The sequence below is a fragment of the Mustela nivalis genome (genome assembly GCF_964662115.1).
Source record: "Mustela nivalis genome assembly, chromosome: 8".
Taxonomy (NCBI): domain Eukaryota; kingdom Metazoa; phylum Chordata; class Mammalia; order Carnivora; family Mustelidae; genus Mustela; species Mustela nivalis.
Window position 1 is genome coordinate 101908455 of NC_139027.1, and position 18816 is coordinate 101927270.

General features: G+C 42.9%; 1 protein-coding gene across 6 annotated transcripts in view; it reads right to left on the bottom strand.

The window, feature by feature from the left end:
- SCP2D1 (SCP2 sterol binding domain containing 1) overlaps window positions 1-18816 on the bottom strand; it is a 102435-nt gene that overhangs the window by 73891 nt on the left and 9728 nt on the right. For 4 of the 6 annotated variants that reach the window (XR_014314800.1, XM_082743203.1, XM_082743202.1 and 1 more), the window contains exon 2: window positions 402-491. The exons of 1 other annotated variant lie outside the window; for it this stretch is intronic. The gene's annotated coding sequence lies outside the window, so the exon portion shown is untranslated. Of the gene's footprint in view, window positions 1-401; window positions 492-2111; window positions 2156-18816 lie in introns of all 6 variants that reach the window. One more of the 6 variants, XM_082743200.1, reaches the window with a different exon arrangement.

Below are 18816 nucleotides of genomic sequence, written 5' to 3' on the forward strand. Positions count from 1 at the left end.
TGGAATATAATATAACACCCATACTGGAATTAAAATAAAAACATCTTTTAAAATTATTCAGGAAATTAGGGTACTTGCAAATTTTCTGTAATTGGGAATGTTTAAAATAAAAATAAAATTAAAACAAGTAAAACCAAAAAAAAGTCAACCCATCCATGTGAGTAGAGGTGAATAGAGGCCAGAAGTGATCTGGGGAGAAGCTGCTTTAGGGGAAAAAAATGGAGACAAGCTATGAGCTCTGTCCTCTAGTAAATGCTAGCGCAGAAGGGGTGAGTGTGGAAGGGGCAAGTTCAGAAGTGCCTGACCAGTGGAGCACGATTTTGCCCAACAGTCTCCTCCATGCTTCATTTTCTCCTCTGTCCCCCTCAAGTTTTGTTAGACAACTCAAGTTTACAACTCACACTGAGGGATGCTCTTAGCTGTCCTCACTCCTTCCCAAGCCTCCCTGCTCTGGCAGCACGATTACTCCCTCTGTCATTTAGCTTTGTGGCCTGTAAACGAAGAAACACTGAACATTGTAAATGTCGAAACAGGCTAGCTTGAGTTTTACTAAATAATCTAGAAAACAATAATTCATTTTTCCCAAAGGGTACAGACTAAGGGGCTGTCAGAATCAACTGGTCAGCAGAAACTAGAGGTTTAGACAGGAAAGAGGTTGTAAATAAGAAATGTGAACATAAGCACTGAATCCAACACTACCCAATAAAATTTTCTGAGATAATGAAAATGTTCTGTGTCTGTGCCATCCCAAGCAGTAGCTGCTAGCCATCCATAGCTGTGGAGCTATAGACTTATGGTTGGTATGACTGAAGAACTGGATTAATATTATTTACTTACAATGAATTTAAGTATTTTTTAAAGATTTTACTTATTCATTCATTTACTTATTATTCAGAGAGAGAGAGAACGGGCAGAGGGAGAGAGAGAACCTCAAGCAGAGTCTATGCCGATCATGTGGAGCCCCACTAGAGGCTCAATTCCACCATTCTGAGCCAAAACCAAGAGTCAGATGCTTAACTGCCTGATCCACACAGGTGCCCCTACAATTAATTTAAATTTAAATAATCACATACGATTTCGCACTGGCATCCTGGAAAACCACCTCAGTATTTTCCTAACCACCATAAGGAAATAACATGGGCATCTAGTGGTTGCTGCCCCTGAATTTAATTGCTGAATTACACCAGACTCATATAAAAATCCCCAATAACTCACTCAAGGCTATCATACATGTGGAACAGAGACCAGCTCCCACTGGTGGGATCTGGTCCACGTGAAGCCACCCCATTTTGGGACAAAACTGAAGGCATGAAGACACACATATATACTTAAAATAGTCCTGTTATATTTATGTTTTACTAGGACATAAGCATGCCCAAGTGGGTGATTCCTGGGCAACTTATGAATTAAATTCTATAAGATACAATTTTCTATAAAGCAAACACATTTAGCTCCTTCTTACAGCCCATCCAAATTGTCCCTTATGGATAAAAAGATGTCTTAGTTATCCATTGCTGCAATAATGCTGTGTAACAAACCACCCCCAATCTCCCTGGCTTAAAGCAGTAAGCATTTCTTCAGCTTGTGAGTTAATGGATCAGCAATTTGGGCTAGATTCAGTTGAGTGATTCTTCTCTCTCCTCTGGGCTCACTCACATCTGGCAGTTTGTCTGTCAACTGCTGTGCTTGTGACATCTGACACTCATTCTCCAATGGGCTAACCTTGGCATAGTCATATGGGAAGCAGAACATGAACAATCCCAACTATGTCACTACTTTTCCAGCTTCTGTTTGCACCCACTGGCCAAAGAACAACACATGGGCATACCCAAAGTCATAGTGGGAGGGCACATACTACATGGTAAAGGGGGTCATTATGGACACAACGAATGCATACCCCCAGAATTCATATGGCAAAACTTTCCCCCCATAATGTGGGAGGTGCCTTTGGGTGTTAAAGAGGATTAGATAAGGTCATGAGGGTGGAGCCCGCATAAATGGGATTAGTGCCCTTATGGAGTCACAAGACAGCTTGTTTCCCCTCTGTACTCTCCCCCATATGAGGTTAAAATGAGAAGCTGGCAGTCTGCAATCCAGAAGAGGGTTCTTACCAGAGCTGTCACCATGCTGCCATCCTGCTCTTGGGAACTCTGGCCTTCAGAACAGTGAAAAATAAATTCTTTTATTTGTTATGTGTAAGCCATCCAGGATGGTATTTTTGTTACATCAGCCCAAGCTAGGACAGGTGTAGACACAGGAAAGGGTAAAGATCAATAGTACAATTAATCTACTGCACCCACAGGAGGACAGTGTTAAGCCCTGGAAGCCTTTCTTTCTGGGGGAAAAAAAATCAACTGAATGGCACCAAACTCACCTACAAATGTATTCTTAAAGTCCCAGTAACTTATTTAAGGCTTCTAAACATAAAGAACAGAGATCACCCCCTCCCTCCATAATCCCTCCCTCCATAGCCATCACTTTAAGGGCACTCTATTTTAAGAGGAAGCTAAATAAAGGTCCAAAGACATGCAAAGACCTAAAATAGAATACTTATATTTATCTTTTAATATACCATATGCGTGCTCAAGTGGCAACTTTTTTTTAATTAGGTAAAATGTGCTAAGTTTTACCTGCCCATAGATTAGTGAAATTGATTTGAACAATCAAAAGACACACAGATAGTTTGAGATGAGTGAAGCACTTTTCCAATGACATTGACATTACACAAAATATTTTTTTAGAGTACCTCTTTTACAGCTGCTGTCAGAAACTAGAGACACATTCACCTACTGCCCCATACCACTCAGAATCCTTTGAGTTACACTCGCCCAGAACAGCCACAACCCACGGAATTAAACAGGAAAGGGAATTATCATCTCTGCCCTGAGGCAGGGCAAGGGGACCACCCACTGGGCATGCTCCGGACTGAGGGGCTTCCCAGGACACTGGACCTTCATTCAGTGCTGAAACGGACCAGGCAACCAGGGATAAGGGTTGGTTTCTTGAGCAGCTCAGTGAGCTTTCATGAGCCAAGGTCCTTCCTTCCTTCCATCTTCCTGCAACATGTCCTCCTAAGGCCAGTGTCCCTCGTAGAACAAGTTTTAGGCAACATCTAGTAGAACAACAAAAAGCCATACCCTACCGCACTTATCTCTTTATCCAAAGGGTCTATTCTTTAGAAGTACTTCAGTGACTTCTCCTCCATCTCATGGGCTAGGACTGGGTCCATTACCCTTAGCAACACTATCTTGGGTTTCTCAAGCCACCTCTGAGGCTGGGCTCAGCCAGCTCTCCCTGAATCACCTAGCTCCGGGAAGGACTGTGAATCTTGGAACCAAGCCCAGCTGCTGGGGGGAGGGGGTCAGAGAGAAGAACCAGCAGTGAATGCTGCACATCCTCCGTGGTGGGACATCCACTCAGGATTCAGTTAGATGCAGGAACATCAAGAATAACACGGAATACGGGATGTGTGATACAGCTCTGGGAAGGAGCTGGTTGCACAGCTGTTGCTTCTGTGTCTGGTGCCCAGCAGGCAGGCAGCGCGGCTGGCAGCCTGGCCCAGAAGTCAGAGAAGTGGATGGCGGTCCGAGGAAGCTGACGTTGCTGCAGGCCCGCCGCCCGCCCAGTTGTCAGAGGGGCTGCAGGAGTGCTACAACTGCCTGCTATCCCCCGCCCACCGGTGAGCCAAGTGTCGGCGCCAACCCCAAGACCAGCAACAGCACGTGCGCCCCCAAACCCGCCTTTCAAGGGTGAAAGAACCGCAGTGTTGGGTCCCTTCCGTCTTCCCAGGAGCGCGAGTCTCCTGGTCGCCGCTAAACCCGGAAGTCTGCAGGGAAGGGAATTCTGGGAAGTGTAGTTCCAGCTTAGCTAAACTGGCAGGGGACAAAGCCGGGAGTGGGCCACACTAAGTGTGGCTTTAATTCTTAGTTAAATTAGTCAACTCTTCAAGCTAAGTCTAACGGATAAAGTGGTCAAATAGGCTGAGAACTGGCTTTTAGGTACCATAGAGGAAAACTGTCATTTTATTCTCATTTTCTTAAATTTTTTTTCCCACTCACTGCTATGGAACCGGAGTAGAGCAAAGTAAGAAAGACAACTCTCCAAGTCTTTCACTCATTCCCACTAAACAACAGTTCGGACATACTGTTGTGAGTCCTGGGAAGGATAAACTGCTGATGACCCCTTGGGGAAAAGCCAGATGCCAATTAATCCTAAAAGCTCAGTCAGCCCCTACATTTTATTCAGCTCAGTAAATCAAAAGCACTGTGCCCATGGGACAGATCTCAATAAATTCCCTCAGCAGTTTTGAAAGATTTATCAGCTTTAAAGGGGGGGAGGGAGTGAATACCAAAGGACCAGATCTCTGACAGACAGCATGAGAGATGCCTTTTTCAGGAGGATTTTTGGTTTACTTAACAGTGGTTACTATAACTGTATACACCATACAGAAGCCCCAAACCTTACGGTAAAGAGAGTTTACAAATATCTTGTCTAATTATTCATTTTAAAATGAGGACCATTACTGGTAGATACAACAATGTGTGTGAATATAAAAAATATTACACCAAATAGAAGCTGGACACAGAAGATTACATAGTGCATAGTTCCATTTATATACTAAACCAGAAAAAACTAATCTATAGTAGAAAAAAATTAGTCTTTATCCTGGGGTATGGGGGTGGGATTAACAGAGAAGGAACACGAAGAAACTTTCATGGGTGATGGGTACATGCCTTTGTCAAAATTCACCATCAAGGTGATGTGCACTGATGTCTGCAACTTACTTCAAAAGATAAGATGGCCTGAAGGATGGAAAAAAGAATGGATAGACAGACACAGAACAAAATAAATACAGCAAAATGTTAATTGTAGAATCTAGGCAGTGGTCCTATGGGTATTCACAGTTCAGCCCAGGATTGAGTCATAAAGAGATGTCAAAATACTGACTAGGGAAGAGATGGGAATGAAGCCAATAGAAGAGGATTCATAAAAGTTACAATGAAGAGGAAAATATCAACACGCAGGCCAGACGTTCAAAACACATAGTGTGGTTCAGTCTTCTTTTTCAAATATATGAAATACAATCACCCCACTGAATTCAGCTCCTCTCGCAGTTACGAGATACTTGCTATATGACTACCCCAAGCAGAGCACTTCTGCAAATTCTGTCACTAAGTATCTCTCTCTACCTCCTTTCAATGGGCCTGTATCAGTCAGCTATAACATAATGTGCTACATAACAAACCACCACAAAACTCAGTGGCTCACAACAATAAGCAATTGTCTCTTGCTTACATGTTTGTGGAGAGGCTAGAGATCAGCTGGTCTAGGCTGGGCTCAGTTAGACTAGGTTCCACAGTCTCATCCGCATGTCTCACCTTCCTTGCCCAGCAGGCTCCCTGAGGCATGTTCTTCCCATGATAATGACTGAAATGAAGAAGGTGAGACCTCCTACACAAGTACATTTTAGGACTTTGCTCACATGATTTCTGTTAAAATTCCATTAGGTTAAAGCAAGTAACACAATTAAGCTAAATAATCATATTACCCTATACACCCAGATCTGGAAATGACGGATTCACCTCTACCTCTTTCCTGATCACTGAAAGAGATTCTGGGGCTTCTTTGGTCCCGGTCTCTAGGGACATGAGCTACAACCCTCTTCCTGAAACCTCTTTCTGCTTGGATGGCGTCTCCATGTCTTCCACCATACGGCAAAAACAAATCTGGAGTCTGTAATGATACTAATTCCCATGAACTGGTCTATTTTGCCTCTTCAGCTTCCCTCAAGGTAGAATCCCAAGGGAACAATTACAAACATCTGGTCAAGAGAAGGAATACAGGGGGCTTGTTTTCCTGTTTTAAGAGAAGTCAATTAGAGTTTCAATTTCCACTGTTAAATGTCACCTTTTTACAACATCCTGGAGGGAGAGTTGGCAGCCCTGTTGTTCGGGGAATAAAAACTCTTTCAAGGAAAGGTTTATTGTCTAAAAAGACACGGAAGGGCCCAGAGATTAAAGGACCCTCTCAGGCTGTCTGAATTTCCCAGAGCTCTCAGTTTCTATTTTGAGCTGAACATTTGGCTTCCCTTGTAGCCTCAAGTGAGTCTTTTTAGCCTCTCTGCACCATTTTCTACAGTTTGCAAAAAGGGATAATAAGACTTGCTGCTGGGTAATGCATATGAAGTGCACTGAGATGCTCAGAGGGAAGGTAGGCTTCTCAAGGGGAAAGCTGTCAGCCTGTTTCCTCCTGATCTCTGGATATTTTCAGTGTCTGGGACCCCCATTAGAGCATCTGGTCCTTTCTCAGAGAAGTTAGACGAAAGCCAGAATAAGTGGAGCAGAGAGGATTCCTTCTCTTGCCTCTGCTGCAAAGGAGATATGTCAAGTTGAGTGATGAACGATTACTATTCTTCACTTGCTAACACTTTGTACCCTATTTTCAAATTAGGGAGCACATTGTTGGCACGCCTGAAAGGTTAAACACTCCCACTTCGTTGCGGCAGTCACTAATTGGTGTTTTATCACAATTTCTGTGGAGGGAACATTTTGTCTGCAAACCCTTCCTCCACAGAGCTGGGTGAGACTTTGAGAGCATCTCGAGTTTCTAAAGTTAGATCGTAAATCACTCTCCTGCTTGTAGGGTAGTACTCTGCACCTAAAAAGACCCCATCTGTTAATGGTCTACAACTTGGTTTGAAATACATAAAAAAAATAAGATGGAGTGACATGTTTTTAAAAATTCTTTTTAAAAGTCCTTTACAAAATTCCTCCCTTTTTCTCCCTCTCCTGGTATTTCACCCTCATCTATAGAACAGGAACTTTGCATCTTCTAAAGTATGAGGAGGCAAGAAGGTGGGCAGCTGGAACTTTCATAATCCTACCGGCAGGAGTGCCCAGCTGTTCCACTTTAGAAAACAGTTTCAGTATCTAAAACTCCTAGGCATTTTTCTTGGGTATAACTCTAGAAGTGGAATCACTGGGCCCCAGAGGATATTTCTAGGGATATATCAACCAGAAATAACTGCATATTTTCACAAAAGGCACATATAACAATGTTTCAAAACAGCTAAATCTGGCAACTACACATACGCCCATCATGGGCATAAAATGGAAATAAATTACACGATATTCAGAGTAGTATATTACAGCAATGAAAATTAACAGTATAAATCTATACACAACATGGCGAACCTTACAGTCATAATTGTGAGCAAAAGAAGCCAGACCAAGATTCCATAGAGCTTCTAGGGAGCTGCTAATTTTCTAATTCTTGATCCAGATGCTGATTACCTGAATGTTTTCAATTTGTGAAAATGTATTGAACTGTACACTTATGATTTGCTCTTCTCTATATACACATTATGCTTCAAAACGAAGTTTAAGGAATATTTGCATAAAGGAAAATTGCAAAAAAAAAAAAATCAGAATGGAAAGTATTGGGGAAACCTTCCACCTAATCTTCTGTCCACTCCCTTCTCACTCTTCACTGACTGCTGGAGAGGAGGGAGGAGCCACAACCACCCACAGCCTGGGTGGCCCTTAAGTCCCGATTCCCGAGCCCTGCTCTGATCCCTCTGTCTTGACTGCCATGACCTGAAAGAAAGAGGCAACAATTCTCCTTTTGTGTGGCCAGGCCAGTTGACCTCTCTGCAGCCCCATGGGCAACCCAGGTCTCTCCTGAAGGGAAGAAGCAGGAATCCTGTCTGGCCATAGGCCAAACCACATTCTCTGGTCCAGTGCTGCCAGCAAAGAAGTGCTCTTCTGACCTCTAATTCCCATGCTTGCATCTATTTCTCAACTGATTCCAAAGATGGAAGGGGACAAGGCATGATTAATTATCAGTCATTAAACCTCGAAAACCTCTTTCCCAGCAGTTAAGAAATGAAGCCAAGAATAAATGAGTTGCTTTTCTTATATGGGACACAGGACCAGAGTCTGTGAGTTCCTAATGATGCTGAGGAAACAATGACTGCCCCTTTGAAACAATACCAATTGGGTAATTAGTAAAGAAGAATGAGAGTATCTAATTTCCTTTACATAATGTTTCCTCACATAACTGAAGAAACTGCTTTTCTGGGTGCCACTTGGGGTGGGGATTTAGGATGGTTTAAAGAAATGATTCCTTTGCTGAGTTAAGATATCACAATCACTGACTGCTATGGATGGGAAATGTGGTCATGATAAGTTTCTTCCTCCCAGCAAGAACTGGGGGCTCTTTCTCCATCCCTACAATCTGGGCATGCCCATGTGACCTATTTTAGACAATAGGATGTACCAAACATATGAAAGCAGAAGCTTCAAAAGTGCTGCACAATTGGACATGCCCTCTCCTGCTATTAGAACCCTTCCACCACCATGCGAGGAAGGTGGGGCTAGCCTTTTGGAGGATGAGAGACCATATGGGAAACCATGAGGTTTCCCACCATTCCAGCCAAGGCCCCAGAAATAAAAGTGAGAACACCCTAGACTATCCAGCCCTAGTTGAGTTGCCCACATGAGAAGAGCCACCTAGACAACCCATAGAATCTTGAGAAATTAAAAATATGTGTCCACAACACACACCTAATAAAATGACCAAAATCCCAAACACTGATGACACCAAATGCTGACAGTGATGTGGAGCAACAGGAACTCTCGTTCATTAATGGTGGAAATGCAAAATAGGATAGCTACTTTAGATAACAGTTTGGCAGTTTCTTTTAAAACTAAACATATTCTTACCATATGATCCAACAATTGTGTTCCCTGGTATTTACCCAAATGAACTGAAAAATTTTGTCCACACAAAAACCTACATATGGATATTTATAGCAGCTTTATTCATAATTGTCATAACTTGGAAGCAACCAAGATGTCCTTCAGTGGGTGAGTGGACAAATCAACTGTGGTCCTAGGCAGTAAAATACTACTCAGGGATTAAAAAGAAATGAGCTATCAAGCCATGAAAAGATATTGAGGAAAATTAAATACATATTACTAAGTGAAAGAAGCCAACCTGGAAAGGTGAAATACTGTGCAATCCCAATGATATGACATTCTGGAAAAGGTAAAACTTTGGACACAGTGGAAAGACCAGTGGTTGTCAGGGGTTGCAGGTGGGAGGGAGGGATGAATAAGTGGAACATGGAATTTTAGGGCAGTGAAACTACTCTGTATGATACTATAATGGTGGACACGTCACTATACATTTTTCCAACCTCTCAGAACATACAACACGGAGTCTGAACCTTAAGGTAAACTATGGACTTTGGATGGTAATGATGTCTCAATGTAGGTTTATCAATTGTAACAAATGTAACCCTTTGGAGGAGGATATTGACAGTGGGTGAGGCTGTGCATGACAGAGTGGGTAGGAGTGCATGGGAAATCTTTTTACATTCCATGTAATTTTTCTGTGAACCTAAAACTGCTCTAAAAAATTAAAGTCTATCAAAAATATTGGTTATTTGATGCCACTTGGTTTTGGGGGTGGCTCATTACATAGCAAAAGCTAACTTACACACTGGGTCAAATATAATAATACAGCAGTCCTAGAATTCAGGAGCGAGTTACAGAGTTACACCTATAGTCACACCTATAGTATGGCACATCAGTCAAAGCCAGACAACAGGCTGGGTCTGATATCTTATAAGAACAATACACTTTACAGGTCCCACTGTGTGTTGTTTTAGTTTCTTCCTTATTGTCAGGGAAAGGGATTCCCTGCACTGAAGCCTGACAGCAAAATTCCTATTTCTAGAAGCCTCAAAACTGGACTACAAGATAATGAATGCAATTCCTATATCTACTTCCCAAGGGGCAAAGAGTTTGAGATGCTTCAACCTGAGCAGTTCAGCACGTGCCAGTCTATCTATAGTCACTGGATTCCATAGAGTCCAGTCATCAGCACCAAGGAGGAAAGAGAAGGTGACAGGAAGTTTTGAAATAATGGACTATGCAGAAATAATTTATTTGAAATGCGTGAACTCACTCCCCCCCCACCTCCCTTCCCCCCTACCTTGCTCTCTACCTGCACCCCCAGCACACACATACCCATGAACACAACACAACATTGGACTCTGTAGTCTCTATAAAAGACCCTGACACAGATAACTAAGTATTTCTGTGGATATCATGGATCATGTGTCATGAGCATTGCCCTAGAAGGTGAAATGAAAAACTTCCCTGCAGTTGGATCCTGAGGTCAATCTGACCTCAGTAAGACTTGCATCATGGCCAGCATGCAAGTCAAAATCCTCACCCAGATCTGCCACAGACTTTAGGAGTCAGGGAGGATGCTGGGAGATGGGGTGGGGAGAAGGAGCACAGCTCACGAACAGAGGAAGCCAGCAATGGTTTCAAATTAGCCCAGCCTCCTGAAATGATAAGAATTCCATCAGGGCCATTAATTAGCTACTAACCATAGGCCTCTTGTCCTTCAATGTGCCTCCTAACTCAACATGAAGATAACAACTAAGTTACAGATTGGTCATGAGACTGAACCTCGGTACCTGAGCCCTTTTATTCAGAGTCTCCTCCTTGAGTTGTATTCAAAAAACAATACAGGGTGTGAAAAAACCTGTCCTGGGCTGATGAGGAGACAGCTCTGTCCCCAGTCCATCTACCCACCTGGGGAGAAGACAGGAACAATTAGGGAAGCTATGTTTATAAATCTGGAGAGGTGTTTCTAGTTTAAGGCAAACAATACCTTGAAGACTTGCCTTAATTCTTGATCCGCCACAATGTAAGTCGGTAAAAGAAAGGAGGTGTATTATAAAGACCTAGCTAGTGTTAATAAGAAATATTCTTTTTTAACTGCGATGTAAGGCGTGTGTGGGTGGGTATGTGTGTTATCTTACCTTCTATTCAAAGTCACATTATTATATTGGAACATTTTTTAAAATTATACTGTTTCTTTTACCAACATCAATCAAGTGTGACAAAAGCAGGTGCTGGCAAGGAAAGAGAGCAGTTGAGAGTCTCACACACTGCTGGCGGATGTTCAAAATGGTTCAGGGCTATTTTTTAAGGGTTTTATTTATTTATTTACTAAAGAGAGAGAAAGAATGCAAGCAGAGGAAGGGTCAGAGGCAGAGGGAGAGGCAGAGAATTTCAAGCAAACTCTGCACTGAGCATAGAGCCCTACATACTGAGGCTTTATTTTACAACCCTGAGATCATGACCTGAGCCAAAACCAAAAGTTGGACACTAAACCAAAGCCCCAGGTATCCCTGTTCAGGGTCTTTCCCCCTCAAAGAGTCTGTTGTCAATATCTATACTAAAGCACTGGTGGAGATAGGGAGTATTTATATCAGGCAGTGTTCTTGGTTGCAGACTACAGAATCTACTTTAACAAGCAAGAAAAGTCTTATTCTATTAGGTATTGCACAAAATTTCCAATTCCAAGAGCTAAGCTTGGGTGCTACAATGCTAGGAGATACGTATAAGCCTCCCCAGAGGAATATTCCAGCAGAAACCCACGGCTCCCAACAGACGCAGCCTGTGACCCTAGAGGACTGGAAAGAAGAAGCTCCTGTGCTGCCCTTAAAGAACCAAATGCCCCAACACAAGATGTGGCACCCATGTGGCTCCCATAGGGCCCCACCACTCACATCACCCCTTCTGCCTCCCATGTCTCATGAGGAAGGGCCCACTCGGTGGAAGTCAATCAAGCATGGCTCCCCAGCTGCACAGTAGTTTGGGAAATGTCATTCACACCTTTCCAGACTCTACAGTTCAGGGGAGACATGCATAAGGGGATTGAAGCAGATGCCGAGCGAGCCACAATGTGGTATCTGCCATAGCACATTTTGGAACGAAGAGCAGGTTGAGCCCAGTAGATCTGGGTAGAGGATTCCTATAAGAAATGGAAAATGGGCAATAGTGAAGGCTTAGATCAAGGGGTCCCCTGCAGGGGGATGGGGACTAAAAGGGTTCAGAGAGGACGCTGAGAACAAAGAGAGTGAATGATAGAACCTTAGGGAACACTTGCATTTAAGACATTAGGTGCAGTGGGACCAAAGTTAATCTAAGACTACATTTAGCAGAAAGGAGGAAAAAAATATTTTTTAACTATTGTTTTCCTTCTTGGGGACAGGATGAGGAGAGGGGAAGCTAAGGCACTGACATAGAATGATGTTGTTCATACAGAGGTCACTGTCAGGCCCAACAGAGCCAAATAAGTACCCACAGGGAATGGTCAGGAAGCACAGCTGACACTTCTGCCCACCTAGGTCCTCTCCCACTTTTCACACAGGTCCTCTAAATGGCACAAAGACCAGAAAAATAAAATTTTAGCTGAAAATAAGTTATTCCAGTGGTGGTTCCCGACAAAGGGAACCCTGCTTCAGAGACCCTCCCGGCCCCCACCCAGAGCTGCTCTCTTTCTATCACCTTTGAGGGCTCATTGTAAAACCCTTCCATCAGGTCAGTGAACTTCCTGAAGCCCTCCTGCTATGTCTGTTCTGTTTAAGTTAACTAGAGTCTGTTTTTGTTTGCCACCAAAGAACACTAGCTGCTGATATGTACGTGCTGTAGTAGAGAGAAGCTTGCTTTTTCCCTATTGGGGCATGTTTTGGTTAATCCTCATTCAGAAGATTATAGAGTGTGGTAGATCATTATAATAATGGCTCCCAGTTGGTCCAGTGCCCCAATGGGACACTGCTACGCCTCCCATCAAGACTCCATCCTTGGAATCTATTTCTCTGTCCTTCTTGAATCAAGGCTGGCTTTATGACTTACTTTGACCAAGAGAATATCGTGGATGTGAAGCTGTGTGGTTTCATGAGTCTAGGCCTGATGGGGCCTTGAAGCTTCCACCTTTACCTTCTTGGAACCCTGAGACCACCATGCTGTGAGGAAGCCTACTGAAGGATTTCTTACCCTTTCTTTTATTAATGAAATTCACTTAGAGGAAAATCAAGGTGTCCTGCTAACATCCAGAGAGTGAAGGCATCTTGGCTTTTCAGGCATGGCATAGTCATCAGTTATCTGCTCATCTCACATGAGCCCAAGTGAGACCAGCAGAAAAACTGCCAGGACTGATGACCCATAGAAATATAAGTAATAATAAATGGTACTTTTTTTAAGCCACTAGGGTTTAGAGTGGCTTATAACACAGTGGTAGACAACTGATCAGTGGGAGGAGAAAAGGAGCACAGGACTCTGAAGGCTTTGAAACACTCTGGCACCTGTAAAAGCAACATCATGTGTGGAGCTCAAAGTGGGTGTATATGCATGGAGAAGGAAGACTGAAGCTGAAATGGACTCCAGCTACAAGAAGCAGTCAAACATTACTGTGCACATCTGCCCCTGGAAGGGGCCAGCTGACAGTACCACTAAACTCCTGGCCCAGCTTGGGAAGTGACAGGTCAGAGGCCAGAGGCCCTGGCAATACCAGGAGGCATGAGTCTTGGATTCTAGTCCTGGACCTGCTGCTGCCTTGCTTGGAGAAGACACTTAACCTTCCAGTTGCTTCATCCCCCAAATGGGTATTATCACTTTCCCTGCCTACATCACAAGCTTAGAAGAGTAAATGAGATAATGAATGTAAAAGCCCTAAATAAACGTATGAGCCAAATGGCTATGGCCAGCTACTCCTGGAACATCCAGATATCACTGGATCCTAATTTGTTCTCAGAATATTAGCAGACATGCAAATAGTTGCCAACCACAACATTAGCAGGGCTTCTGCTAATAGGCAGGAGGCCAATTCTATCTCTTGGGGCTGCTCCATGGCAAACGTATGAATTTGTTGATACATATTTATAACCAGCTCCCCCCCCCCCCACTTAGAGTACCTGGAAAATGTCTAATGTCCATGCTGGTCACATGGGCAGCCTTGAAATTTCTTCTATCTTGCTTTCCAAAAACCAAGAGCAACACTCTGACCCCATTGTTCATGGGACTGTACTGAGGGTCTCTAAATCTCTTCCTTATTTAACTGTTAGCCATGCCTCCATTAAATCAATTCCTCCCCCTTCCTGCCCCCCAAACCATAGTTTCCCCTTATGACCTCTTATTAGCTATTGATAGATCTGATTTTCTCTTTCAACCCATTCTAAGTTCTTTTCAGTCTCCTTTGAACATTGTTTTTTCCTCTTCCTGGATTCATGATTTGCTCAGCCTGATGGCAGCCCCATCTCCTTTAGGAATCAACAAATGGCCACACCTTATTCATAACCTTATCCTTCTTCCTCAGCTCTTCCATCTATTCTACCCCTACCGGATGCCATTATATGATCTCCTAAGTTTCTCCTGTCAGGGTAGCATAGACATTTTAACAATATTTGTTCTTCTAATCCATGAGCATGGCAAGTTTTTCCATTTCTTTGTGTCTTCCTCAATTTCTTTCATACGTGTTCTTCAGTTTGCAGAGTATAAATCTTTTACCTCTTTGGTTGGGTTTATTCCTAGATATCTTATGGTTTGAGGTGCAATTGTAAATGGGATTGGTTATTTGATTTCTCTTTCTACTTCTTCATTGTTGGTGTGAGAAATGCAAAAGACTTCTGGGCATGAATTTTATATCCTGCAAATTTGCTGAATTCCTGTTATCAGTTCTAGCAGTTTTTTTGGTGAAGTCTTTTAGATATTCTACACAGAGTATCATGTCATCTGCAAAGAGTGAAATTTTGACTTCTTTGCTGATTTGGATGCTTTTTAGTTGTTGTTGTTGTTGTTGTCGTCTGATTGCTGAGGCTAGGACTTCCACTACTATGCTGAACAACAGTGTTAAGGGTGGACATCCCTGTCATGTTCTTGACCTTAGGGGGAAACCTTTCAGTTTTTGCCCACTGAGAATTTTAGCTGTGGGTCTGTCATACATGGCCTTTATGATGTTAAGGCACATTTCTTCTATCCCTACTTTGTTGAGGGTTTTTATTAAGAAAGGATGCTGTATTTTGTCGAATGCTTTTTCTGTATCTATTGAGAGGATCATATGGTTCCTAGCCTTTCTTTTATTAATGAAATCCACAGTTCTTTAATAATACTCTACCACACCACCATCATCACAGCCACGCATCCATCATTGCAAGTGTAAAGTTCAGGCCTCTGCAGTCCAGTTAAAAAGTTCACTCATCCTGGCCTGTACATGTTTCTGGGTGCAGTTTCTTCAACCTCCAGATGAGAAAATGCTTCCCTTTAACTTGAGGTCACTTTCTACCAGGCAAATGAACACTGCTCCTCCATTTGCAAATCTGGTGGTTTTAAAACATGGCTCTAAAATTCTTTGATACTCCCTTCATGGAGAGTGGCTGGGAGAGCATTTCTCCTTTCTTGAATTTAGGTGGTCTTGTGACTGCCTAGACCAATAAACAAAAGCATAAATGATGCTGTGTGACTTCCAAGACTGGATCCCAAAAAAGGTCATGCTGCTTCCACCTTGTTCACTGGAACACCAGCACTTGGAGCCTGAGCTGCCATGTAAGAAGGTCAACCACGTCAGGCTGCCATGTTGTGAGGAAGCCCAGCCACATGGAGAAGCTGTGAGTGGAGGCACTAGTCCTGGACTTCAAGTCATGATTTCATCTCAGGCAGTATACATGAGAACAAGGGAGCCTTTGGATGATTCTTACGCCCAAATGTTGAGACACCACCAGCACTGAAATCTTCCCAGGAAAGACCTTAGAAATCCCAGAGCAGAGAAGTCATCCCTGGCATGTTCTGCCTGAATAATTGACCAACTGAATCCATTAAGTAAAATAAAATGGCTGTTTTAAGCAACTAAGTTTGTGGGCTATTTGTTAAACAGTAATCATATTTGGCATGGCAAGTTACAGTACAAACAAGCATGTATAGACCAAAGTGGTATTTTGTTTGAAGTTCCTCTTCTAATGCAGGTAGAGTCCTTGGGGGCACCTTAGGGGAAGGAATATAGGTCCCTCTTTTGAAACATCTGAACTGTGGTGAGGGTTGGGCTTGGGACTTAGCACCTAAAAAGGAAGACAGCTGTCCTACTCTAGCATGTACTGCCTGGTAAGACCACTGATACACGCAAAATAAGAAAGAGCATGCCAATATTTTTAAATCACGAGGTATAATCACTTTGAGGGTTCAGTTCTGACCCGCTTGGGAAGGCAATGGGAGAAGACCCTGTCTGGTTCTATTTTCCAGGGCCTCTTTTATTCTGACTCATCAAACATTAAATTCAAAAATCTCTAGAGAAGAGACTATTTTGTACTTTGAAGTGAATTTGAACATTCTGAGCCTCTCTTGGATGAGAAATGCTACGAGAACTCACAGATTCCCCTTTAATTATAGATAATACTCATAGCTAAAAAAAAAAAAATCTGGTAAAAAATAACTTAAAAAATGACAAATAAAAAATGGTTTGGGCATTTGTGTAAGACGGAAAAATCAGTTTACCAATGAAAATCAAGCGAAGAGACAATAAGTATACAGACCAATGAAGACACAAGCTATTACTCTGCACAATTACTCAAACGGTAGACTTATAGCAAAGAGGGAATCCCAGAAGCTGCCTCTTCTAAGTAATTGTTCCAGCATCCAATTTTTCTTCAGCATAGCTGGTTCAAACTGGGTCTGAATTCCTAGGGTAGTTTGAACCATAATCATTACTTGATTCTAACGTATCAGTGGGATTCCAGAGTAGCCAATGGGCTCTTATAAAACCACTTCCTCAGGGTGCCTGGATGGTTCAGTGGGTTAAGCCTCTGCCTTCGGCTCAGGTCATGGTCTCGGGGTCCTGGGATCAAGCCCGGCATCGGCCTCTCTGCTTGGCGGGGAGCCTGCTTCCCCCTCTCTCTCTGCCTGCCTCTCTGCCTACTTGTGTTCTGTGTCAAATAAATTAAAAAACAAAACAAAAACTTAAAAAAAAAAATAAAACCACTTCCTCCTTCTTCCCCTGGAGGTCTGTAGGAGGCAATGTCTTCCCACTATCACCAGTTTCTGGATGCTCCAATCTCCTGTGTTTCTCTCTTGGCACTCCCTCACCTCTGTAATAAGTCCTTTCATTAAGTTTTTTTTTAATCAGTTAAGGTAGATTCTAATTCCTGATTAATACTATTGATGAGCTAAACCTTTGGTCAATGTAGAGCTTAGAAAGCCAGATAGTCTTTATGACAAGATTCTCCATGAGCTTCCGCATAATTAAAGTCACCTGGTTATTTAAGAATGAATGTCCTGTGGACTGGATAATTTATCACTTAGGTATTATGTTCAGCTGTTGGTAGGAAATTTTTTAAAAAGCAATGGCTTAAAGGGTTGGAAAACTTTCTCAAAGGGCAAAAAAATAGTAAATCTTTCTGGCTGTGGACACATTGTCTCTGTCACAACTACTCATCTCTGTCACTATAATGTGAAAGCAGCCATAAACAATACATGCATGTATCAAAATGCATGTAGCTGTGTTCCAATAAAACTTTATTTACAAAATCAGGCAACCAGCCCATGGGGTATAGTTTGCCAACCCCTGGCTTAGACAAATTAGTGATTTATTATTTTTTTTCATGTAATAAGAAGGCCTAAGGTGTGTGGTTTTGGTGACAGTTCAGCAAGTTACTAGCTGATGCTGGAATCATGTGAAGGCTCAACTGGAAGCAGAAAGATTTATATCCAAGGTATTTCATTCACATGCCTGGCAAGTTAGTGCTATAGTCAATTCCTGTCCTTGTGGGTATCTCCATGGGGCTGCTTGAGTGTCCTCATAAGACGGTGTGGTGCCCGGCTTCCCCTTAGAGCAAGCAATCCAAGAAAACAAGGTTGGAGCTGCAAGGCCTTTTCTGACCTACTCCTGCAGTCCCACATCATTAATTTTGCTGTGTTCTACTGCTCAAATAGGTAGCCCTGATTCAGAGAATGAGGGGACTACGTGTAGACAAGAGTCTGAAACCAGGAGGTGATGATACTGGAGGGCCATCACTGAAGCTCACTACTACACCACTTGAAAAGGCCACATTGCAATAGTGCATGCCTCACACCTGGAGAGCAAATGAAAGGAAAGGTAGACAGGGCTTCAAGGGGAGGACTTTCTATGTGCCAGGATCCCCTGGAGATACTTTCTAATCACACTTATGCCCCAAGCCTACAGTCTCTTGACATCTCTGATGAAAGTCTGGAAAACCCAGAACTAAGGAAGGACCCTCTAGCTTGCAGAGCTGACTGTTCAGAGTGCTTTGAATGCCCAAGTCTAAAGTCAAGTAACAGCTCTGAGAGGCATCTTTGGACACACACTGCTAATGCCCATGTGACCTCCAGCCTCTACCATGAAGCAGACTGACCCTGGAAGGCTTGGCTCTTCATATTTCCCCCACTTCAATGCTTGGAACCACCCTGACTTCGCTTTCAGAACAACTATCAGGCAACCAACAACTATTAGACCTGCGAGACAAGCAGTTCTCAATCCTGCTGCCATTCCAAACACCTCAAGAGCTTTTAAACATTATTACAGACCTGTCGAGTCAGCATCTCTGGGAGTAGGGCCTGAGCATCTGAAATTCTTAGATGATTCTGATATGCTGTCCAGCTTAAGAGTCTCCAGCACAAATAGCACATCCCTTTCAGTGCAGCTAGAGACAGAACCAGATGTTTGGGCAGCTACATCACACTTCCAACTCATTTGTAGCTATGGTTTGCTAGACCTAAAATTCATTTTCACAGAAACTCCTCTGCATCTAGGTCCTGCCTAGTCTATATTCTGCAAGTTTTGTTTCACCCAAATATCACTTAATTATGTTGAACTCAAAGTGGACTCTAGATGTTGGCATCACTGTATCACTTAAGGCTCCACTTGATGGCACCTGCCACTTGATGAATGTGATTTAATCCAAGACATCGATAAATGTGCTGTCTGGAACAGAGTCCTGTGACACTC